Source organism: Camelus dromedarius, chromosome 4 (assembly GCF_036321535.1).
Source record: "Camelus dromedarius isolate mCamDro1 chromosome 4, mCamDro1.pat, whole genome shotgun sequence".
In the NCBI taxonomy this organism is placed as follows: domain Eukaryota; kingdom Metazoa; phylum Chordata; class Mammalia; order Artiodactyla; family Camelidae; genus Camelus; species Camelus dromedarius.
In genome coordinates, this window is record NC_087439.1 from 27732462 (window position 1) to 27759736 (window position 27275).

Genomic DNA, 27275 nt, shown 5'->3' on the forward strand with positions numbered 1-27275 from the left:
GTACAACTTGACCATCCTCAAGAAACACTTAGCATAGCCAGAGCAAACCTGAAGGTGTTTTGTAAAACTCAGTGAAACAAAAACTAATCAGTCAAGACATATTTAAGAAACACTATGATAGGTCCTGAGGGGCAGGGAAAGGGGGTACAGGAAGACTCTCTGTTGTGAATAGGTTATAATTAAGATTTATTTCTCTTTTTTATTGTTAGCAAACAAATATACCCCACATTACTGTGGAAAATACTCAGCCTGGCCAAGAAAGCCATTTTAACCAACTGCATATCTGAAATAGAAAACTGATCATGACATTGAAAGATGTGTCTAAGTTGACACTGATTTCCAGGTCCAAGACTGGTTGCATGAACCCGCCCCACACATCAGTGACTCCCGTACACCTCCAATCATCCTCTTCTTCCTTCACCACACAAGAGGAGCTGGAACCCCTGCCCCTACATTGCAGGAGCTAGAATTTCAGAGACTCGAGGGCTGTTAGGAGCAGAGACCACGGCACCAAATCAAAAGAAGAGGAAAAGCTAGCGGTCCAGGGATCTTGCAGTAGTCATACTTTAGGGATCCCTCTCAGTCTCACCTGGTGTTATAAACTGAACTGTGCACCCCACACCCCCAGTTCACACGTTGAATTCCTAATCCCCAGTTCTTTTTAAAGAGGTAATTAAAGTAAAATGAGGTTGTATGAGTGAGCCCTATTTCAATATGACTGGTGTTCTTATACAGAGATTAGGTACAGAATGAGGAATGACCATGTACAGAAGGACACAGTGAGAAGATTCTGTAAACCAAGGAGAGAGGCCTCAGAAGGAACCAACCCTGCTGACACTTTGGTCTTGGACTTCTGGTCTCCAGAACTATGAGAAAATACATTTCTGCCCTCTAAGCCACCCAGACTGTGGCACTTTGTTATGGCAGCCCTAGCAATCTAATGCAGCTGGCTACCTGACAGCTCTTGCTATTCTTCCAAGAGCTTAAAAGACTATAAAGTTCCAACTGATTGTTTCAGATAGGATTTCTCCCTTTCTCGGGTGTGAAATGCACTCTAGACCCTTCCTTAATGACTGTCCCTGGATCTAAGCACAGCCTTTTTTGATGTTTGTTAAGAGTATCAGTGAGTAGGAACAAGGGAATAAACTAATACAAAGCCCAAGAGTTGTTTTTTTTACCCCCTCAATTCAGTAATTCTTTATAAGAATAGGAATTCCTTTTCAATATTGAGAAACTTCCCAAACTCCCACAATGTATCTGCCAAATAACAAAATACAAAATGTCAAAAGACTACTATGGATTCATAATGCTGAATATTGGGAATCATGGTAATGTCCACATGCAGGCAGTACAACCCACTTTACAAGCTTGATATACAATTATAGTCACCTACATCTTTTGCTTTTTCAATTCCTTCTTCTAAACACCAGGTGGAATGAGAATTGTAAAATCCTATCAGTTCATGGTGATTGCCATATTGCTTTTGAAAGGCCACAACTGAAAAATGATACTCTGTGGTGAAAGGAACACTAACTTACTGTGCAGTGATGCCACGATGCTCTTACTGGTCTGTTTCCTGCCAGCACCTCCGAAGGTCCCCAGACAAGACTCAATATGTTCAGTCATTCTTCTCCAAAGAGAGGCAGGACCTGCAGGTACATCTTGGATTAGACACATGCTGTGCTAGCTCCAATCTCCCATAAATACACCATAGTGAGATCAGGTCACCAGCCATTTCTTTCACAGAGTGAGGTCCCCCATAGGGCTCTTGTTATCCTTTATCATCAGTTAGATTTGGACTGTGCTAGACTGAATGTTTGTGTGTCCCAAAATTCACATGTTGAGACCTAATCTCCAAAATGATAGTATTTGGAGTTGGGGTGTCTGAGAAGTAGTTTATGAGGGACCCCATGAATGGGATTAGTACCTTATAAATGAGACCCAGAAAACTCCCTCATCCCCTTCTGCCATGGGAGGGTACAGTGAGAAGTCAGCAGGCTCTCACTAGACACCTGGTCTGCTGGTTGACTTGTTCTTTAGCTTCCAGCCTTCAGGACTATAAGAAGTAAATTTTTGTTGTTTATATGCCACCCAGTCTGTGGTATTGTGTCATAACAGTCCAAATGGACTAAGATAGACTGAGTCACCTTTATCCAACCAGGTAGGTTTCCTTAATTTCTAATCTCAGGGATAAGCGGTTGGGATATTAGATTCATCCCTACTGGCCTATATCCTGGCTTGGTCATCCTTCTCCTGAAAGATTAACTCTGAAAACCAAGAAGCTGGGTGCCAAAATGTTTCTATTACATGATTTTCCAGGACAATGGAGCTTTTTTGCCTTAAAACTGCTTAACTAGAAAGAATCATACAAGTAGACCCTCCCATAATGAGAGAACTCTGCTCTAAGATGATCTACAATTCTCATCACTGCACATGGAAGCTATTAACTTGTCACAGATTGCTTCACCTACTGCAAACACACATCTGAAAATAATATATAAATAAATAATTTCATATCATATGATCTATAAACATACATGATGCATTATGAATTACAAGACATATTAGTTATTTGGTTTTCACACACTTCTTAGTCCATATGTGATACTCCCTGGTTGGGAACCAGGGACTTAGACCCTGTAGGTTAAAAGACAGGTGACAGTTATAAACATTTGAGTTGGCATGTCAGAGGGAACCTCAGTCTGGGTCTTCTGCCTATTTGACTAAAATAACAGGGTGAGAAGGGTAAGTACAAAGAAGAGGTATGAAAATGTTATGGAACTGATAGGGCCAGCTAACAGGCATCGGGGAGCAGGGTATTGGTAATAGTGTTAGGGAGAAAAGGAGGTCCACTTACCTTTCACCATCTGTACCATTCACTTTGCTATAATGTATAAGACCCTCTGGCCTTAGAGATGAGTAGAGTCTACCAAAAGGAGGGAAAGGATGATAGAATATGAGAAAAATCTAGAGATACTTCCCTGACTCTGTAGTCACCATAGTGAATCATCATCGTAGGGTGGTCATTCCTTTATAATCTTGAGACCACCAATGTAGTATCTGTTCCCTGTCCCCAAAGACCTTTACTAGTCACACAAATAACAAAAACACACATAGAAAAGAGAAGAATTAAGTGCTATTCTCAGTTCTTATCAAGAACTTAGTAGGGAATGGAGAGATGTGTTAGTTACTTTTCTCTCCTGTAATTTGCTGTTTTTCTCAGGTATTTCTTCCCCTTGCAAGATTCACAGTATTTTACAGAATAAGGTGGCATTCTATCTGAAAGCATTTGGTAAATGTTCTTTGAGTCTAGAAAGCTGCAATTTAACAAATGGCTTTCTCACACAAACTATAAGTATGGTACAGAATGATTGACAACTATGCCAACATTTGACAAGCATCTAAGAGCTTTAAAGCATACAGTAGCCGAGACCAGGACTGGAGTTTATCATCAGCCTTGGAGATTGTGGTTTATGTTGGCAATATAAAATATCTGTCATTTTAATACAGCTCTTACAAAGATTTTTAAACATGTCATTAAACAAACATACCAGAAGGATGGGCCCAGAAGAAACCAGTTTTAAGATAACAACAACAGAATCAAAATACATTATCACCAGATAATAGTCTCCTACTGTTTGATAAAGGACTCAGCTTTTAAAGCCAAAACAAACACAGAGGCACAGCAAAGATGTTTGGTTTACAAGTGGAAGACATTGATCTTATGACACGTTTCTATTACAATGGTTTCATTTCTGGTACAGTCAGAGCAGGTTAAACTTATAATTTTTCTGTCTAACTTCAGAGGTGTTCAGAAGAAGGAGAGTTACTCCGTGCATCTTAGCATATGTATCACCTGTCTACAGACCTAGTGAAGTCCTCCCTCTCTCCCCTGCACTCATTATCCCTTCTGAGCATGGCCTCAAAACAGAGTCTGCACCATAGTAATACTAAAACAACAGGAACCTGAGTCAATGAATAGTGCAGATGTATGAGAGGTGGGGTCACGTTCAGAAATGCTATTTTTCACTACAGCTTTTTGAAAACTCACATTCAGAGCTGAGATCCTGTACCTATCTCTTCAGCAGAGCTCAGGATTTGCTTGGGAATGTCATTAAAACTGACTAAAGGTCATCTTCAATTCCATTTCTTTAGATATTTAAGTGTATTTACAGTATAGAAGAGGCCCAGCCTGTGTCACTGGGGTTTGGGGATGAGGATAATGTGTGATTAAAACCTTGGGCACTGGAATTACTCTTGCTCTAATATTGGAATGACTCTCTCCTCCTCTTATTCCCATGCTTTACTCCATGTCAGGATGGAGATGCTACTCTTCTCTGTCAGGCAAACATCATTCTGGTCCTTGCACCAAGTTATACCATCTTAACTTCCTAATTCTTATAATCAGAGCCAATCTGAAGAGTGGGCAGATTGCACTATTGAAGAGGTGCTGAAAGAATTAATCGGCTCAAAATACCTCCCCAGTCTAACACTCCCACTGCCTGCCATGCTTTTGCACAGATTTTACTCCCTCCTACTATGTGAGCAGCACTCGGCCTCCCAAATCACCCAGTCTCTCAACAGATACTGGGGAGAAGATGTGTGGTCAGCATTACTGTGGGCTGAGTACTGTAAAAGACAACTATAAAATGAGGACAAATGAGTCAGAGAATCAGACATAAAGAAGCTCACCAGCAAGGTGGGGAGACAGATAAACAGACAAAATTAAAGACTATGACAAATGCCATAACCCTACTCTCCTAGAGAGTCATGAATTGAATTCAAGTCTGTCAGATTGGCAATTAGATCTGAATGATGGTGACCTTAAAGAGAGCAGTTTCAAGAGAGAAGACGAAAGCCAGGTTACATGGCAGTTGTAGTGGTTGGGAGGTTGTAGAAGGGACAACAAACTGTTCTCCTGAAAATCTTGCATAAAAAGTGATAAACACTGGGTGGTTGCTAATGGGATCTCAGGGGTCAAGAGACCATTTGTTTATTTGCTTCAAAGATGGGAGAGCTGTGATCATATTTATGTGCTATCATGAAGAAACTTTATGCCTTGAACCTCAGAAGTCTGGATTTGGGGTGTTTTTCTTTTCTTTTCTTTTCTTTCAGTTTTAAAAGTCAACTTTTAAAATGAAAGTACTACTGAGAAGAGTAGGCTCTTAGTAAAATCTGTCAGTTGTCAGTTAACACCTTAGCAGGGCACAGGATGCTGTAGGGTGCCAAGAGCAGACAGGAGAAGTGCTGCTCCCGACGAGGTGGGAGAGCACCCAGGATCCGTGTCTTCACAGTTGCGCCTGGGAGTCAGCCAGAGAATCCCAGCTGGTCCTGCTTTGACAAACAATCCTCATTCTCGCTCAATAGCCCAGAATATAAGAACACAAACAGGGCTCCAATTAATGCTTTTGCAAATTGCTCTTCCTTGCTGGGATAAGTTTTTAAGCAAATGGAGGACATAGACTATAGAAGCAAACCAGAAATTACGTAAGTATAATTTTGATTACTTCAAGTAGTACCAAAATAATACATGTTTATGAAAAGTTAAAAGAATATAATAGGTGGAATAAAAACAGAGGCCAACTTCATCCCTTCCCTTCTCCATGAGCCCCCAGTGGTGATCAATAACCAGCTTGGTGAGGGATCTTCTACAACCACTTGTACTGTGCACTTATATCCAGACATGTACACATGCATGTATGTCATCTAGTTGCCTGGTCCTCTTGCTAAGCACCTGGCCCCCTGTGGTGAGACCACAGTCTTCCCGGCTCTAATTTACACTCATCTGTAGGAATCTGATTTGAAAAGTTCTCACCCATCCCTAATAAGAACTGTTAACATTTACTAAGTGCTCACTACATTCCAGATATGATACTAAGCACTTCATTATTTTTTAGTTTTATAGATACTAACTGCTTGAATATATTCTCATAAATGGCAAAAATCACAAATAAAGCAAAATTCTCCAGAATTAATCCTCCTAATCCTATCCTAAACTCTTCCTCTGACATAACCACTGTTGCCAGTTAGGTAGGTATCCTCCTAGACATTTAAAAAAATGCATCTGCATACTTGTATGTACACACAGAAGTGTGATTTGTTGACTCTTTTGGTTAACTGATATTCTACAGATATCATTCAGAACTCACATTTCCCATTTTGGTCATGCAGATCTTTCCATTTCAAACCATGTAAATACAATTCATTCTTTTTAACATTTGCATAGAAGGCATGCTGATCCATTCTGTGCTTTTATCATAGATTAGCCAGTCATTATTTTACTGGCAGGCATTAAGGCTGATTCCAATTTTTCACTATAACAAAGACAGCATAATAAAAAGCTCATATGGGCCTTTTGGACACATGTGTCAGTATCTCCCTCAGCTAGCAAGAAGACTGGTGGCAGGTCAAAGAACACAGAAGACTGTACCTGGCATCCATCTCTAGCTCCCCTGTTTGCTGTAGCCTTATATACTATTCAAGTTCTTCTGGTGCTGGGGCATCAGGCTTCAGTAGAAGTGGAGCTTAGGACGCAGCTAAGGCAATGAGCCCATTAAATACCTCTGATCACAACAATGACGCACGTAGAGGATGCCACATGTCAGAACTATTCTAATCAAGATGAAACTCAGGGATTTAGATGGGAACTCTGAGATACTCAGGATTTCTTTTTGTACATATACAGGAAAAATGCAGCCCTGGGAGACTTTGGATGTCATCTGAATTAGTTTTGCAGGGCTGCTGTAACAAAATAACACAGACTGGGTAGCTACAAAAACAGAAATTTATTTTCTCACAGTTCTGGCGGCTTGAAGTCCAAGACCAAGGTATCTGCAGTGTAGGTTCCTTCTGAGGGAGGATCTGTTCCAAGCTTTTCTCCTTGGTTTAAAAATGGCCACCTTCTCCCTGAGTCTTCACATTGTTTTCCCTCCATGTGTGTCTGTGTCCAAATTTACTCTTCTTATGAAGATACCAGTCACGTTGGGTTAAGGTACACCCTGAGGACCTCATTTTAATCAATTCTTCAAAACTCTATCTCCACATACTGTCACATTCTGAGATGCTGAGGGTTAGGACTTCAACATATGGATTTTTAGTACTTGATTCAGCTCATAACACCATCTCAGTATCACAGGGGGAGGCAACCACAGGACAGAAGGGAGAATTGAGACTCAGTAGGAAATAGGTGCTTGCCTCACTTAAAGCCGATGTCTCCTTGCTGAGTTCCTTTCAGCTGAGGTTTTTCAGTTGAAAGAGTCAATAATTTGCTTAGGTTGAATAAGCAAGTTTAAAAGCGGATTTATTTCCAGTGACCAAGAAATGCCAACATTTGAAAGATACTGCTCAATAAGCCCCCTGAAAGGCATTTTAAACATACTTTCTCATCAATGGTATATAAAAGTCCTCAAATCCTTTCATTGTCATCAATAAGAATTGCTTATAAGTTTGTTTAAAATTTGCCATTCTTAAGAATGAAAACTGATCTCTCTCTCTCTCTCTTATTTTTTCTAGTTGCTAGGAAGTTGAGCAGCTTAGCATTTGTTTATTGGCCATTTCAGTTCTTCTGTGAATTGTCAATTTTAATCTTTTGCCAATAACTTTATTTAGCTATTTAGTAGTGTTCATGCTGATTGGGGAGTTCTTTAGAGGAAGCAAATATAAGCAAATATTTTCTCCTGTCCTATCACTGTTTTTTTAAACTCTATTTATAATGTTTTATGTCATTTAAATATTTTAATATATTTATTTTCAGCTGGTTAAAATTTTCATTCTTTTTCTTTGTAGTGTCTGGGTTCTGTGTCTTCCCTAGTGTTCCCTTGTCAAGATTACAAAAAACATTCTATAATTTCATATATATAATATATTTATTTTTAGTTTTCCTTATATTTAGATCTTTAGTATATTTCAGCACTACTGTAATACTTATGATATAGAAAATTAACTTACTGTTTTAATGGATACCCAATTGTCTCTAAGTCTTTCAGTAAATAATGTGTGTCTCTAGAGATCTGAATTATCTCCTTTACCATATATTAAATTACCATATTTATAGAGTCTTTTTCTGGAAAATCAATTTTGTTCCATTGATCTGCTATGCTTATTTCTCTACCAAAATCTCATTGTTTCTATTGAGATAAATATATAATATAGAAAAGTATTAATTTAAAACATAATAAGGTAACTTCATAATATACTGTTTAGAAGGAAAAATCTTGCCTTATTGTTTTTCTTTTTAAATATTTTTTGGCTAGTATTTTTCATTTACTGGAAATCACCTATTCTGGTTCCTTAAAAATCTCAATGGGGTAATTCCAGTTTCTGCCTAAGACAGTGTTGAAAGGAGGTCAAGCCCACCTTTAAATGAAAAAGAGCCAGACTAACTTCAAATTTATTAGCCTTTTTTTAACCTATTAAAGAGCTGATACGAACAAATAGTCCCAATCATCTAAGGAGAGACGGTGCCCACAGGGAGACAGGAGATCCAAGCATTCACTCACCTAGGGTAGACAGAAACCAGGTACAGTAAGAAAAGTTAAACCAGAATAATTGAAAAATTGGTAAAGGCTGAGCATGGCCTGGAGGCCAAAGAAACTGTCCACATCCTCTTGCAGTCTGTCTCTCCATGAACCTCATGTGGTGCACTCAGGAAAGTTTGCAAAATGCCCTAAGAAGTGTGTATTGCAGGAAGAAGCAGCTGTGTGAGAGGGAAAAGTAACTCTGTCTGATCATCTTCCTCATCTTCACTGAGGACAAGAATAATCAAGAATATCAAAGAAAATCTGCATGACATTGGGTTAGGCAAAGAGGTTTTGGCTGTAACACCAAAATTATGACCCTCTATAAAAAGAAACAAAACAAAACAAAACAGCAACAACAAAGAACTTTCCATGTCAAGTACTGACAAGAACATGAAGCAACTGGAACTTTCATAAGTTGTTGGTGAGAATTCAAAATACTAAAGGCACTTTGGAAACAGTGTGGCAATTGCATATAAACTTAAATATGCAACTACCCTACCCAGAGGCATCTACCATGAAGAGATCAAAACTATATTCATATAAAAAAATCTATAGACAAATATTTACAGGACTTGGTGTTTATTCATTAAACACTGAAAATTGGATGGGAAAAAAACCGTATTTTCCAACAGTGAATATGCAACCTGTAGAATATTCATACAATAGAATATTACTCAGTGGTAAAAAAAATTAGCAAACTATTGATTCACACAAACTGCATGAATCATAAATACATTTTACTAAGTTAAAGAAGTCAAATTGAAAAGGCTACATAGTACATGATTCCATTTAGGTGTCACTCTGGAAAAAGCAGATGTAGTTGCAGGTAGATTTGGCTGCAGATTGAGTAGTTACAATTCAGAAAAGAAAGAAGACTAGAATGAACATGTGGTGCTAGGTATGAGGCAGAGGTATCGATATAGCTGTGTGGTTAAAAGTATAGATAGACAGACAGACAGACAGACAGATAGAGGCATACACACAAGTTTGTGTACACATGTATGTGTATGTGTGTACTAGCTCTATTTACTGAGACGGGCTAGAAGCAGTGATGTCCCAGTAGCAATGAGCATACTTGGCACTCAGATCTTGGTTTCTAAATACTGTTCTCTAAAGAAAACACAAACAAACAAACAGGACTCTTTGGACTGGTTTAGTCCAAAGCAGAGGCAGATAAAATACAAGATGAACCTGAAGTATCCTGTGGTGCCAGGAAATAAGGAAGTGATAAAAAAAAATGATAGCAACATTTCAACAAACCCTAAGAACCAATCTGAAAGTTTCCAACAGTCAACAGAACACCATGAGCAACAAAATAAATAATGGTAATATTGTATTATAACCCAAAGAATAAAATAAATGCCCATTCGTCCATACTAAACTGATATAAATTTAAGTAAATAAATAACATAAATAAGAGCGGCCACTCTTCCTTACAGAAGAATACCAATTAATAAATGTAAAAAGAATGGAGGTAACTAAAAATCACTGTTAGAACACTATAGTAATAATTACTGCAAACAAGGTCCACCAAAAGATGATAAAATTAATAGATAAAAATTTAAGCACAAGCTAAATTAAACATCTTAATGAAGAAAAAAATGAATCCCATGATCATCATCAAGTAACTTTAAGTAACTGATTAAGCAGTTTTAGAAAACAGTGTTTTTAGTGGATACTGTAAAGCTTAAGATACAACAACTACACAAACACTGTACTCTGTTTTATAAATTTGTAATTACAAAGGGCTAAATTAGAGTACAGTATCTTAGAGTACAGGAGCCTGGCAGATACCACTTTAATCAAGTGATCGAGGTTAACATCATCAGTAGTACCTATCAACCTGATGTCCCCCTGAGATATGTGATGAGAAAGACACATCACAGATACCTCTGTGGTAACTTTCCAATAACGCAGGACCACAATCTGATGAAGAGAAGATTTCAGACAGACCCAGATTGAGAAACAGTCTACAAAATAAGTGACTCTTCGAAAGTGTTGATCATAAAAGACAGGAAAGAACAAGATTTTTTCACAGGCCAGAGGAGACTAAGGAGAAGTGACAGTTATATGCAGTGTGGTATATTGTATTGAATCCTCGAAGAGAAAAAAGTGTATTAGTAGAAAAATCAGTGAACTCTAAGAAGTTCTTGACTTAAGTTAATAGTATTTACCAAGGGTAATTTCTTACTTCTGATGAAAGTGCTAAGACTATATAAGATGTTCACTTAAGCTGAGTTAAAAATATATGGGAATTCTATACTATTTTGGTAAACTTTTCTGTTAGCTTAAAATTATCTCAACATGAAAAGTTCATTCTGAAAAAAAGAAAAAAACCCAATGCTAGTGGGATGTTTTTTGAAGCTGAACTGAATCACAGATTAATTTGAGAATTGATATTTCTATAATATCAATTGACTCCTATAGCCAGATATCATATTTCTTTCCATGTGCTCAGGTTTTCTGTTTTTTTTTTTTTTTTTTTGCCTTTTAATCAAGTTTTATCAGTGCTTATAATATAATACTTTACTATCATAAGTTCCTTCTTATATACTTAATAGTTTCATAACTATTGTTAAAATTACATTTTTCTATTAGTTTCTAATTGGTAATTACTCAAATTATCAGTTTTTATCAATGTATATAATATGTGGGAATTTCACTAAACTTTTTTATTTGGGTCTTAATGTTTTTTAATTATTTCCTTAGGATTTTCTCAGGAAGCAATTATAAACTTTGTAAATATTAACTGCTTTATTTTTTTCTTTTTTTTACTATTTATGTTGTATAAACTTACTATATTGATTAATTTCTATAGAATAAATTAGAAGAATAACAGTGATATGTGTCATTGTCTTATCTCTGACTTGAATGTAGTGCCTTAGTACAATCAAGTGGTTTTCATTGTCCTTTTCCCTCTTTGATATCTGTGAGTTAAAGAACCCATTCTTTTTTATCAACTACTATCATTTTCACTTGCCAAAACCATGTTTAATGCCATTCCCATTACAGCTAAAAATTATTCATACTTAATCTTCATTCCAAACAAAATTAAAATTTCAACATACTTTAATGTCTGATTTTCATTTTTAGGAAATATTTTGAAATTTTGTTCCAAATTTTGCTAGAGTATATCCGTAGTAATTAATTTATAATTGTTTTATTGGTATATAAATTCTCTCAATCCTTTTATGATTAATCATGTTTTCCTCGGACTCTACTCATGAATATTAGTATAACTTAATATAAAGAGAAATCCATGCTCTAAATTATGTTCTTCTAGTACTTTGAAGACAATCTTTCCTTATCTTTTACCATCTGTGTTGTACGTGAGAAGTCTGATGCCAGTCTGAGAAATATTCTTTACAGTAAGTTAAAATCTTGTTCTCTGGAAGTTTAGAATTTTCTATCACTGGCATTCTGAAATTCCACCAGGGAGAACGTAGGTATTCTTATTTTGTTTTCCTTAATCGACATCCAAATTTTTTTTGAAGTCTTAAGGCAAGTCTGTCTTCAGCTCAGGAATATTTTCTTCTATTATATTTTCATGTATTGCTTCCCTCTATTTCTTCTGAAATTGCTTTTTGATTCACAATGAAACTACTGAATCTATTTTCTATTTCTCCTAATGTTTCTTTTGTATCTTTTCTCTTATATTTGTGTTACATTCTAGAATCATCACCTAGTTCTGTTTTCATTTCACCAATACACCAATACAATGGCTGTGTCTGTTCAGCTTATCTACTACATCTTGTCTTAAATCAATGATCGTGCCTTTAAGTTTCATGAATTTTGAGAACTTCCTTTTCATAGCAATCTGTTGGTATTGCTATTGTTTCTGTTGTTGTTTTCTAAGCACACTTGATACATTTCCTCATATCTTCAAACATTCACTTTGGATAATAATTACATTTGTATTAATCAATCCATTCGTTCCCATCACCAACAGTTTTCCTTAATATTTTTATTTCTCTTGTTGCACGTAGAGGTCCTCTTTCATGGTCTTAGCTTTCCTCAATTTATTTCCTCAAATTAAGAAATGATATTTATGTCCTAAGTTCAAGTGGAAATATCTCCCCCACCAGCAACAAACCAAGATTCTGATTGCAAGGACCTGGGCTATGTTTGTTTATATGAGAGGCGAAGAGGAGTACCTAAATCTAGCAGGTTTTCTTTAACAAGTATCAGTAATTACTCTTTCCTCCTAGCAGCTGTAAATGGGATAGAGAATTGTCCTGCTTTGATAGCCCTCAGTATTCATTCTGGGAATCTCTTGCATCAGGAATACCAAATGTATTTGACAAGCAAGGTGCCCCTGTTTATACTCAACAAATAGTGGAACCAGTCAATCTAAAGCTGTTCTGCAGCAAATTCTCTATAGCCTTCTCTTTTCCCCAAATTACACTTTCTCTGACTCAGGGTTACTTTAGAGTTCGACTAAAAAAACATACAAACAAACAAATAAAAACCCATATGTTTTGGAGCTGATTCCATTCGCTTATTATCTTCCAGAAATCTCAGTTGTTTTGGCCTGAGACTAACACCACACTGAGCTTTTCCATGGCACCATAAAAATATTATTTTGACTTTTTTTGCATATTACTTTATTGAAACTTGGAGAGGAACAGGAGGTAATGTGTTCAGACAGTTATTTTGAACTGAAAAATTTTCTTTTGTTTGTTTTTAGGCAGAAAAAAGAACATTATATATATTGTACCTCAGTTCTCTGACTTGATGGTCAAAAGATAAAACAAGGTGATAGGAAGGAAATAGGCAAAAAGAGAGTATAAAATAGAGAACAGTTGTTTATACAAAAAGAGAAAAGAGTTTAGAGGAAAGGACTTTGAAATAATATTTCATAAATATAAGTATACTCTGAACTTGACAAGGAAAAAGATAGCTAGAGAGAAAAACAAAAAATAAACAAGGCATGTACACAGAAGAGAAAATTGAAAAGATGCCTTCAGATACAAATGGAAAGACAGTGTTAAAATGCACACACAGATTACCCATGCAGGAACGTGTGCAAACACTTTCTATGTGGAGTAATTTAGCAGCCCATCAGTTACTTCCAGGGCAAGAAAGTCATTTCATTCTTTCTCTAGTTCAGCACTAGCTTTTGTTTTGTTTTTATTCTCCATGCTAAACTCTGTGGAACATTTTCTTTTTTTAATTTCAGGTTGCCAGTGTGAAATAAAAAGCAAAAGTAAACAGAATTTAAAATTCACAAAAATTACACACTGGTAGAGATAAGGCATCACTGAAGCAATTGCCCAGCAATATTTCCAGATGTTCATTGTTCATCCAGCAATGATCTATCCAGTCCCTCATGTATTCTCCATTGATGACAGGGAGTTCCCTCAGGGTTGGGTACCCTTCTATCTGTAAAACAGCCACAGAATACAGAGGATGCTGTGCTTCTGATTGTTAGACAGGTTATGTGCCACTGTCCCCAGAAATACACATATACAACCCCAGTGTTTTTGTGTAGCTCAGTTTTTATGTTTTTCAGGAGGCAGAGGATTGTTAAATTCATCAATGGCTGGTGACCTGGCCAGTGTCAAAAGTGAATAACAAATCAATTATTGACTGAAGGTGTACTCCTGGACAGCACTGCACATGGAAATTAGATAAAATAAATGGGAGAAGATTAATGTGGAAAGTAGACTGGAGTATCTAGGGCAACCAATAACAAAGGCAATCAAAACATAACTAAAATGCCCAGGTACCTAGAAAATAGGGCTGGCTGTAAGTTAAAACCTCAACTACAAAAATAGACTTCCTTCCATATTTGGTGCTAAGGTATTAAATTAGTTTTCTTAGTAAGGCCATAACACATATATTCAGGAGAGTATATTTTATATATGAACAGTTAAAGGAAAAATTGCAGCATCTCTTGAACTAAATTAATATATTTACATCTGTGGCTACTGTGTTTCTGGTTTGCAGTAAAAAATAAGCAAGTTACATATAAAAGAAAACCTAAAAATAGCTTACACAAAGTATAGGTTTATTTCCTCCTCACATAAAAGAACTCTGGAGCTAGGCAGTCCAGAATCAACTGATATCTCTGTGTTTCTCAGAGACACAGGTTTGGGTTCTATTCAACCATCTCAGCATGTGATTCCCAATTTCATTGATAGTCTAGAAGAGCTGCTGGAGCTCCATCCATCGCTATACCATACCAGGCCATAGGAATGAATTACAGAGGATACGTGTGAAAAAGCTTGCCCTAATTTCCTCTGAAACTTCCTGTAAGCCTCACTGAATAATTTTTTTTTTTCCATCTCAGTGGTCAGATTTAGTTATATGGCTATCCCTTCCTGAAAGACTAGGAAATATAGTCTAAAAAGCTTCAATGGCATTCCAAAGTGTATTGTAGGTTTCATACTCAAGATGAAAAAGAAAGGAAACTCATCACTATAGTACTGGATCCAAAGGCTTATTAATAAAATCAGATTCAAAACTGGTCCTAGCTGGAGCAATGCAACTCCCTCAAATGATCAATCTAGTATTTGAGGTGGGCTTTAGCTTGGGAGAAAAAAGACCACTTCCACAATAGGCTCTTGTTTTATTTAGGAAATGTTATAAAATTTAGTGCAAGTGAGGAGGCCACAAATGCAAGAACAGATATGGCAAATCAATGTAGCATCCTTCCATGGGCCCCACTCAGCCCAACAGAAGGGACATGGAGGCCGTGGGACTGTCTGTGCAGAGTGCTTTGCTATAGTCCTTTTATATTGGGGCTTATATATCACTCTTCAGGGAAAATCTACATAATCTATGCCCTGGACATTTCCATTCAAGAGAAGGTTTACAGACATGACATTCTCTTGGCCCTTAAACCAAATTTACAGTCGTTGAGGGGTGTTGGAGGGGGTCACACCATTATGGGAGTAAGAGGGAGAAAAAGTTATCATCCAGCTGTCCCTCATCCCTTCCTCACCCTCTAGTTCCTTCTTCTGGGAAGATGTTTCCTAAAACAAATGACCCTAACTCTGCTCCTAGTTTTAATGGCCTTTGGAGTAAGTAAAAAGGGAAGATAGGAGGTTGAGTATTATCCCTACTAGGATTCCGCTTCTACGAACCCATTACTCTGACAACCAAAGATTCTCTGTATGAGCAACACAGGCCAAATTAGTGACACAAAAATTGGCTTGACAGAATTTTATGACTAGTTGATCATGTTAAAGTCACATATTTCTTCATCAAGAAATGAAACAGTTGCACAATTATGAGAGGATGAGTGTATAAGTAAAGAACAACTCTCACAGGTGTTCAGCCCAGAGAGTTAAGAATATAAGATTTGAAATATAAATGGAAGGTTTCAATATAAATGAGGATAATGACATAAGAAATGGTAAATTGAACATTAATCATATTATTAACATATGAAAATAATAATCATATTGTTTGAATCCATAGCACCATTTTTTTGTTTCTAAAAACACATTCTCTGAGAGCTTCAAACTCTATGTTACAATCACTTTTCATACCATCTCTGAGAGCTAGACATGCCCTCTCGGAATTAATAGACTCTGGACTTAAGGTTCTTTTAGACAAAAGAGAGAAGACCCCAAATTATGCCACTAACATAATAAAGAATGTTAGGCAAGATAACTGGTATTAAGACAACAAGGTAGAGCTATGTATTAACTGATCATTTGTTCTGAATGTATATTAGACAGCTGGCTGTTCTGTAAATTTTAGTGGTAACCCCAGCTTGGATAGTCGTGATGTTGTTTGTACCAGATATTATTCTATGCTACTCATGAGACTTAAAAAGACAAGAAATGTCAAGAGGGGGAAAAGTCTGAAAGGCATTTAAGGAAGAATTAATAACTATAAAACATAAGGAATCCCTACAAATTATAAAGTTAAATGTACAGTGTCATTCATTACAGCATTATCTGTGGTAGTAAAAATTGAAAACAACCCAAATGTTTATCACCAGAAAACAGGTTTTAAAAAATACAAAAAAATGGTATATTCATACTGTGTAAAATGTAGAAAACCACTAAGAGTTTAGGGGTTTTCTTTCAACATTTCAATATTTGTAGGTTGAACCAATGAAACCTTGGAGATGGAAGTAGAAAATAAAAGTGTCTATATAGAATGAGTTCATGAATTTATTACTTTACATATAATAATTAGCATAAATAAGCATCTTTAGCATAAATAAATATCATAAATCTGGGTTAGTTAATAAATGCTAAATTGTTCTGATAAGCAAGCAACAAGGGACCCAAGAATATGACCTTGGTCACAAAGTAAGGTATGTAAGGTTTTCTTTCAGACTTAATGAGAAATAAATCTCAAGTAGAGACTTGACAATGATTAATCCCCAAGAGGAAATTTTAAGAAATAAAATAAAATCTTAAGAATGACTTGCGGCACTCTCTGATAACTGTCAGCACAACAGCCAACTGAGGTTTTCTGCCCAACCATTCCTGATTATCAGATTACAAGCCCAGATGCCACAGGTTTTCATCCAACTGCCCCACCTCCTACTATTCATCACATGTTGAGAGGACTGATCAGAAATGTGGACTGAAGGCACAATACATTCAGAACTCCTGAATAGGTAAACTGGGAACTAATAAAAGGAAAAAACCCAAAAAACAAAAAACTGGTCTTTCTTCCAAAGAGTTTGTATTCTAGTGGAGACCCTATAAATGTAAAGGGCAACACTTCTCTAAATTTAAATCCATTTAATGAGAATAAAAAGAGTGGCTTTCTTCCTGAAATTAGTACATTGGCCCATTAATGGCCAATGAGGGTCATTAGCCACGTTGATGAAGACAAAGTCAAACCCTCAAATCCAGTAACAACTGCTTTCCTAGACAGTGTCTACTCATTCTTTAGCATATAGGTATAGCTGTTTTCTACCACCCAGCTCTTTTATTCATTATTTTTGGGAGAATAGTTATAAGCAATAATCTCAGATGCCTATTTTTTTCTCAGATTCCTCTTCCATTAAGAGAGTCAACAGTATTCCAAACTTTTAGTCTCCTGATCCTTCAAAGCCCTGACAGCAAACTTCAGTGCCTGATATTAACCTCACAGGCTACAGAACAATCCTCAACCTTATTTTGATGACCAGTTAGGCTCTACTTTCTAGAAAAGTGGTCTTTACTTCCAATTCAATCAAAGGAAACCTGACAGTGGACTGGTTGTCATTTTTCTGTCAGAATATTACCATGCTCAACTTAATATTGCCAATTCACAACACAATATCTCCATTTAAGATAGAATAGTGACATAGTGCAGAACTAAACTGTGATAGTATAACTACCTTCACTGGTGGATAAATGGGGGGAAATGAATATACAGGTCCAATCTGTAGAAGCCTTAGTATAACATGCTACAATAAACTGATCAGAGGATCAAGGTCAAACTCCTGCTCTCACCTAGTCTCTGTGAAAATATATCACCTTATAATTCCAGAAGTGTATCTCTTCCCCCTCCCCTTGGTGCCTCCAAATATTTAACTCCCACTCTCTTAAATCTGCTTTAATCAGGCCTTGTTTCCCCAAAGATTCCCATATGAACCCACTTTATCAAACAGTTCCTTTCAAGACCGCCAATGAACTCTATGTTGTTAAGTCTAAATGGTCAACTCTTACTCTTCATCTTTATGGATAGAAGCATTTTGACAGGGCTGAATCCCTCCCTTTTCTTTAATACATTTTTTGCACTTGGCTTCCAGGTCACTGCAATCTTTTTCTCCCTCCTGTTCTACTCGACACTCTTTCTTAACTCCTTTGCTGACTCTTCCTCTTCCCCCACAATTTCTAACAGGTATGACCCAAGGCTCTGTCTTTGTCCTCTTCTCTTTTCTATTTACACTCATGCCTAGGGTAATTTAATAAAGGTTTACGTCTTTTAAAAAAAATCTTTGTGCTAGAATCCAAAATTTCTATCTCCACCCGTGACTTCTTTCCTGAATTTCAGACTATTTGACATCTCTATTAGATGTGTACTATACATCTCAAATTTAACAGGTCCCAGATGGAACTCCTGTTCTTCCTCTCTGAACATGCCTCCACTTCAGCCTTTTCCATCTCAGTTGTAGCAATTTCAGCCATATATTTCCTCAGGCCAACAAACTTAGATTCCCTCTTGATTCCTTACCTTTTCTTCTTACCCACATTCATTCTGTTAGAAACTGCTATTCATAATACCTTCAAAATGTATCCAGGACCTGACGATTTCTCACCATCTCCAGTGTTTCCATCTTGGTCTAAGCCACCATCATGTCTCATCTAGACTGTCACTGTAGCTTCTAATTGGCCCCACGGATTTCATTCTTGCCTGCTACTTATCTCAAAATGATCCTTTCTAACCTAAGTCAGTTCATGCTATCATTCAGCAAATAATACTATCTGAGCAGTACATCAATCATATGAAAAAAAGTAAATCTTATGTAACTTTTATCAGATTGATCTAGGGATCAGTGAGATTATAGACACAAACTGCTATAACACTCAGCACATAGTATGCATTAAATTATAGTAGCATGGACAGGAGATGAATGTTTATGTTATTTCTGAAATCTATTGTCTCCCTGAAATAAGAGCTAGTTATTATTTTCCTTGGAGAATATGATTTTAAATTTTCAGTATCTACAACTGCTAAGCTACTGTTTGAAAAAGTTCCAGAGCCCCCATGAACACCATGACTAACTTAGAGCCTGATTTACTTGGCCTTAGAAATAACCAAGGGAAAATGCTTCCTGTTTCAGGAATACATTAGAATGTGCCAAGACTTTCCAGTAAGTCAACTAAGGGGAACTGTCAAACTTAACCTAATTGGGAAAGGAATTGGTGGTTTATCATGGCTGCTCTGCCTCCTCTCCTTTCCATGTAGCCAACCCACCCATGTCACATTCAGAAATCTCCTGGGACTAACCTCTACTGTCATCCTATGATTCTCTTTTACAATGCATATGACACTTGTCTCACCTCCGTCACCTTCCCCACACCAGTTTTATATGTCATGCACCAAACTTGTTTCTGTGATTTGTGTGAATCCTTTTCTTCAACATCCCAATGACGTTCAGCATGTCATGTTGCCTTGTATCCAGCAGATCCACAATTCTGGGTACAAGGAGATTCCCCTGCCCTCAGCTCTAACCTCCAGTCCTCCATGCCATCAGAGGGATCCATCAGACAGTCCCCTTTGAGGTTCTAGAAACTAGCAGGACAGTGACTATGGTTTGATTAGTGCTCTTTCCCAGAAAAGGGGGAACCAGACTATTTTACATGCATAACAATAGTTATAACAGCTAACACTTCCGTAGCACTCACTATGTGTCAGGAAACTCTATTTAGTGCTTTACATATATGAACCCATTTACTTCATGTAAGCATTCTATGAAGATGAGGAACTTGAGGGCCAGAGGGGTTAAGTAACTTGTCTTAAGTCACATACATAGTGAGTGACGGCTCTGTAATTAGAATCTGAACAGTCTGCTCCAGTGTTTGTACTCTTAACCACAATACTATGCCATATATAGCCTCATAAAAATAAGGTAGTTGTTAGCAAGATGCATCACCTCACCATTAAAGTCCTAGATCTATATACTAGGAAATTTAGAAACTGGGAGCCAATTAATTAATTCAAGACTGGAAGTGACTGGAGTTGGTGCTTAAAATTGAACAATTAAAGTTCACAGTTGGGAAACTAAGAAACAGCAGCCAGAACTTCATGAAGCTGATCAATAAAGTCATAACACCAATGTCAGTAAACACTTAGAGCAACTAAAGACAAATTCAAATGGTAAGAAAGAACGTTCTTTATAGTGGTACACAGGGCATGTGGTAACTTGTAGTTCCAAGCCTGACAGACATCTGTGGGTGTATCTGTTAAGTCATCCAAACCAAACTGAGGCAAAGAGAGTGGGTAACTGCACATTTTACAATGAGGCACTGGCACCAGCCAGGAGGGGTTCAAAGGCAATGCTTCAACACGGCCTTGCTGTTTCCCTGGATCATATGCCAATGCTGGTGTCTAGGATTTGCTAAGAAGCGAGCCCTGGCTCAATGTTTCTCTGCAGGTTCCCATCAATCAAAAGCTCTATAAAAGCCTGAATAACACAAAGAAGGAAGGCAGGAGGGCCCTAGGTAAGCCAATACACTCCAAATGGAATTTTATTACAAACTACAAATTATTGAGCAATCACCATACCATGGAGTGTCCTTAGTGCTTGACTCCAGTGTACTTAACTCTCACAAGAAACATGCAAGGGAGATTTGATTATCCCTGTTACATGTGACAAGACATAGGCTCTTAAGCAACTAACTCAGCCAAGACCCCACAGCTAGTAAGTATTCAAGTTCGGGTTCAAATCCAATTTTTTATGACACCAAAGCTTATGCTCCTTAACACAGAGCTATTGAGAAATAATTTACCACTGATTCCGAATGTAACTCTTTTGCCTTATTTGTCTAGAATGCTGAGGCAAAGAGATTGAAAATTCTCTTTTAAAATATCCAGATCATCGTCTCCCATCACCACCACTTGGCAGTAATTTTGTACAATCTTTAAAAATAATCATATCTTTTTACCTCTTCCCCTGTCCCTTTACTCTCCTGTCTATAATATAAGCCGTGTAGTTTATATAGACCCTGAGGAAGATGCCTGGAATGTCACTGGCTTAAGCTACTGTGAACTGGTTCTATGTGACTGGCTAGAACAGACGGAGGCTCTGTGCTCTTTCACACCATTGACATGTTTCTCCCGGGCTAGAGACAGGGAGATTGACTGATCAGGCATAACCAGGGCTGGAGGTCAGATGGGACTCTTGACCTTTAGGCAGTTTGTGACTTTACATTGACGTCATGCCCCCAACCCAGTGCACCCTGAATAATACTTTCCCAGGCTAGGTACCGTGAGAAGAAACTAAGCTTTGATAGGTGACATTTAAAAGTATCCTGAAAACTATGCAGAGAGAAAATGGCTCCTCTGACAGCTCTGGTGTCTCTGTATGTTGCTCTTAGAATGGGCGTGAGAGCCCAAGGCCATGGCAAGCTTATTGTGCAATTTGGAACAAGGCGGTGATTATGTGGGTGTCAGCCCTTTAGGAGTCATATCACAGGCAGGATATGAATGAGACCCAAGCAGGGTTTGACAGCTGTTTCTGAACTTTCCAGATCAGAGATAGAAACAGATATGATCTATATAACCTCCTTTTTATGTAACATTTTCAGATTAGTGGGTTGTCTTTCGTGTTACACAACCAATCCCAAGTTACCCAGCCTCCCACCTCACTCACTCTTCCCCAGTTCCACCTTCCTCATCACTGCCATCTTTTCATAGCCATTTCCAAGACACCCAGAATCATGTCAATACCCTGAAGACTAGCTAGGACCCAGGTTGTGTTGCAGAATCACTAACACAACTGTCAGTTGCAGGTTAACACTGGAAAGGATTCAGACTTCTAGAAATTGAATATTACTATGTTTTAACAAATTCAAAGCATTCCCTGGTTATCTTGAAGGCCACCCATTCATTTAAATAGTATTTCCTGAAGATCTCCTATGGGCTGGCTAGATGGATGCCTGGGATACCAGATAAGTAAACACAAAGCCCATTCCTTAGGGAGCTTGCAGTCTGGTGATGGTTACACACTTATACAGAGACAACCTCAGTAGGATGTAATGAGAGTTAAGCAAGAAATGTAGCCAAGGAGTAACTATAGGCCTAGAAACAACAGGTGAGGTTCATGTATAAAAATATTTCTCTGCAGGGGCTAAAATACACAGAAAAATAAGTATTGGATGGATTTACCAAAAGAGTTAGTCAAAGGCTTCCCCATCCCTCCCACATCCACATGACTCTAACAATACACAAGTTCACCTCCCAGACAACAGGTTGTACTGGGGGTATGAGCATCTGATAGAAACACAAGTTCATAGTTGTTCATACACTAGAAAGGAGAACAATGTTTTATGAGGTATGAAACCAAGAGATTATCTTGGTCAATCCAATTCTCTCTCCTTCTCAGGAATTTTAACTGAGAAAATTGAGAAGAATCTGTGGCTTGGTAGTGGGACAGTTACAGAAGGCACCACAGGGAGTGTGGCCGTGAGGTGTCAACAGTGAGCACAAGAGTCAGTCTCACACAGTATTTCAGAAATTCCAAAAGTCTTCTAAGTCCAGAGTTCACCCTCTGGGTTAAGTTCCAAGGAAACCAGGCTTCCACTCCTGTCCCTGACTCACTTCTTAATACCGCAAATCTCATGTACTTGTGCTAGCCTGGTCATCTCTTTCTTAAAATAATAAGCTGAATAGATGGGCCTGAGTGAACACAATGTATTCAAATGTTAAGTTCAGTCAGTCAGAATTCTTAAAAATGTTTATTAATTTTTGTGGGAAAAAATTTTGTGGGAAACCACACAGATATGAATGCAAAATTTAATAATCTGCAACTAAAATCCCATCCAATCCCACCACTCTCTCTCCAAGGGAGACAAGAGAGAGTGGTCTTCCACATCTTTCACTGTACTCATAAAACATACATAAAATTATATACACACACAAAAGGTATTTTTGGTTTGGTTGTGAACATTGCTTCTTAAAGTATTTATATTTATAGCATTTATATCCATTTTATATTAGTTTTAAGCTTTTTCTAAGGCTATGCAGGGGATGGTTCAATGCTGTTAGAGTTAAAAAACAAAAACAAAAACCAAGCAAACAAAAAAACACCTAGAATCAAATTCCTTTTAGATTTTGTCACTAGTTCCCTGTAAGACTGTATATAAGTCAATGTAGCTTCTCCTGAATTAGGGTTCCAGTCATTTCATCAAAGACAAAAGGTAATAAAGTACCTCTGTGCTTGGTGCTGTGCATTTTTACAAGTACATTTTTAAAATTCCATCCTCCCTCTGTAGGTGCTGACACAGCAAAGAAACAACACAGGAGGATGACCTGAGTGATAAGAGTGTGCTCAGAGGAGCAGGCTTAGAAAGTAGCTCTCCCTCACATACCCCAGGCAAGGAGAGAGAGACTAACACTGACCCCAGGTGAGGGCCACAATAATATATTAGAAATTATGAGTAGGAGACATCTTTGCTGGTCTTGCTATGAATCTACATGTGACTTGAGAAAACTGCTCAACATTTTGACACTTAGTTTTGTCATATATGAACTTCAATTCAATAAATTTTGTTACCTACACTCCCTCCATGTTAGGTAATAGGTATTGAGAAAACAAAAGGATTAGGACGGAACTTCTGCCCTCAGATCACTTGGAACCCCAATGATGATGGGAAAGGAGATAGAGCTGTGAACAATAATCCATAATAAAGCACAGCCAGTGCTCTCACAGCCATCGGGGAAAATGTGGAGCTCCAAAGAAAGAGAAACTTCCTCTGCCCAGAGGCCTTGGAGTTGGGGAAGGCGGGCAGAATTTTCTGTTTGCAGTGGAATTGAGTTTGGAGGTCACCTAATAGAGTGGGAGTTGGGCTAGGGAATCTCTGAGGCCGCCGCCAGCTCTACTGTCTGAGCTTCTGAGGCACAGGTTAAAAATACTTCCCCCTCTCCATACACACAGAATCAGGACACAGCTGTATGGGTAACGTCTTAAGTTGGGTATAATATCTAATGAGCAAGACAAGTTCTGCTGCACTTTACAGCGTGCCAATCCCCTCCCCGCCTCCTCCTACCCCTTCATCTATAAGCCACAATCCATGACTACCTGAGACAAGGGTAACGTAAGCTTCTCTTGGGTTTTATGCAGCTCCCACTGCATTTTATCCTTTCTCATACTAATGGGAAAGAGATGCTATTGGAGACAGAGTGTCTGGTTGTTAAGAACACAGACTGTATAGTAGGTCTTGAACACTGGCTTCATTGTTTACTACCTACATGACTTTGAGCAAGGTATCTAATTTTTCTGAGTGTTAGTTGTTTTGTTGTTATTATTAATAATGAAAGTGAGATGATAAAATTAAAATTTTAGGACTGTTAAGAGGATTAAATTAAACAATGTAGGTGAGTTCTTAGTTCCTGGAATGTAAATAAGCTACCAATAAATAGTGGAGATTATGACAGTGGTAGTGAGACTGACGCTGACGACGGTAATGCTGATGGTGATGACAGCCCTGATTCTCACAATCTCATAGTTCTTTAAGATTCCAGTAAAATCTGGGATAGTTCTCAGTGGGTAGAGCCAACTGCTCTTCTACCTTCTACGTTCTAGCTGCCTTCTATGAAACTGCTTGCGGGCTCTGCTGATCTATCACAACCACGTCTAGATTTTGATCTAGCTTTATCTGCAGTTAACTCCTGACTGTATGTCACCTCTGTACGCCCATTTCTCAGCCCTAAGTCTGTCCTCAACTAGCACTGTACAGGGCTCACCCCAGATTTCTGTTAGTTCATTCAGGCTTCTGTCTTGAGCTCTCTCTTCTCATGGATCCCTTATCTTACCCAAGATCATGTCTAATTCAGCTTCAATCCTTCCTCTTGGACACCTTCCTAAGCCACACTCATTCACCTGTGCTTAGATTCTATCTGCTTCTTTACCTGCCGCTATTGGCCTGGTGATGTCAGCCTTCAAGATCTATTTATATGATATGCCTTTCAAGACCTCCAATAGAAGTAAATCTGGAAGTAGAAGTTTAGGGCTTAAGCTCTTTAACTCTGGCTATAATTCTCTCCCCAGGTTATACGACCTTATATCACTGGTTTTAATCTCACAGGAAAACCAATGGAAATGGCAGAATTTTGGTCACGGTACTGAACTGGCACATATAAACCTCCATAATGACTAGACTCTACCCATCCCTCTGAATTTGAATGTCAATTTTATATTTTAGAAGACACAGAAAATATTAATTGTCCTATTATGCTATTTGGCATAAAAATTCTTTCCAAACTGATATTCATCTCCTGATTTTCTGTATATGCATAAATGAAAAACTAGAAAAAAGTCACTATTATTTCCATTTTTTAACTGAACAGTGGATTGAGAAGTGTTTAAGAAAAAATGTAGAAAGTTATAAAATAAACATACACTTGTAACAAAACCACAACCTCAAAATAACGTCCAAACCAACTTTCAAACAAACTTGGATTCTCATAATGTTCAAATACATGCTGACTATGCTTATGAAGCACAATATCACCAAGGCGAGAAGCCAGAGAAGTGTGTGGTCCATCTTTAGGCTCGTGGCAAGGACTACATTCAGCTCTTGACTTACCCTCCCTTCGCTGAACCCACCCCAGGTTCTTCCAGGGTCCAAAAATCACTCTTGAAGATTTTCTTGCCAAGACCTTTTTTTTTTCCCTCCTCAATATCGTAAAAGTTGTTAGGAATTGGCACACACGGTCTTATACTCCCAAGATAGGAATCATGCTAAGATGCCAGGAAAAAGAGAAGGAGAATTTAAGATCCTTTCTCTGGGCAGAGGACTTGGCCTGATTCTCCTTACTGGGCCTGATTCAGAGAATTATCTCGCAACTCTTTGAAACTGCCTATTGAGAAATGGGTGTGTGGGAAAACAGATACCAAAGAAGAGGTGTACCTGGCCCAGTCCTGTGATTCAGTATGATAAGCCCACACTTTCATTTCTGCCCTTGACAAGCCTTGTTCCAGATATGGTTGAAAGAGTTTACATTATGTAATTTATGCAAATCTAGACTCACTTACGTAATAAGAACCATCAGTGAAACACATCTGGGGGCGAAAAGGAGGAACTATTTTAATACCTTATGTAATTACTCTATTGAAATTACAATCATTTTCCTAATGGAAAATAAATACCACTATTTACTGGTTACTGACATCATTGGTTTGTTTCATCAACCAAGATTTCATTGTACAAGAGCTAACAATGAACTTCTCCATCTCATGTCAATCTCTTTTTAATAACAGGTTTATTGAGATATAATTCACATATCATAAAATTTACAGTTAAACAATGTAAAATTACACATTTGTAGTATATTCACAAAGTAGTACAATGATAACTGCTATCTAACTTCAGAATATTTTCATCACTGCAAAAAGAAGCCCCAGACCTATTAGAATCACTCTCCATTTCCTCTCTCCCCCAGCCCCTCACAACCAATAATTTACTTTCTATTTTTATATATTTCATTACTCTGAATATTTTATATAAGTAGAATTCTACAAATACGTAGTCTTATGTGCCTGGCTTACTTTATGTAGGATAACACTTTCAAGGTCCATCCTTACTACAGTATCAGTATTTCATTCCTTTTTATGGCTGAGGAATATTACATTTTATGGACATGCCACATGTAGTTTATCCATCTTGTCATTTGATATAAATTTAGGTTCTTTCCATTATTTAAGCATTATGACTAATGCTGCTATGAATAATCATATACAGGTTTTTGTGTGGTCATATGTTTTCAATTCTATTGATTACATAATCAAAAATTGTGGAATTCTTTATCACATGGTAATTTTATGTTTCCCATTTTGAGGAACAAATTTTTCCCAAAGTGGCTAAACCATTCTATAGTCCCACTTCAAGAAAGGATGAAGGGTTGAATTTCTCTACATCCTTATTAATATTTATCTTTTTTTTTTTCATTTTAGCCATTCTAGTAGGTATGAATACCTCAGTGTATTTTTGTGTTTTTAAAATCATGATAAAATATACACATAATTTAACATTTTAACTACTTTTAAGTGTACAATTCAGCGGCATTAAATACATTCATACTATTGTGCAACCATCACCACCATCCATCCCCAGAAAAATTTTCATCTTGCAA

The 27275-nt window shown here is 37.5% G+C and overlaps 1 long non-coding RNA gene across 1 annotated transcript in view; it reads right to left on the bottom strand.

Annotated features, from left to right (window-relative positions):
- Nucleotides 1-1537: 1537 nt before the first annotated feature.
- LOC135321208 (uncharacterized) overlaps nt 1538-27275 on the bottom strand; it is a 291585-nt gene continuing 265847 nt past the window's right edge. The window contains exon 3 of the long non-coding RNA XR_010380773.1: nt 1538-1649. This is a non-coding gene — a long non-coding RNA (uncharacterized LOC135321208). The remainder of the gene's footprint in view (nt 1650-27275) is intronic.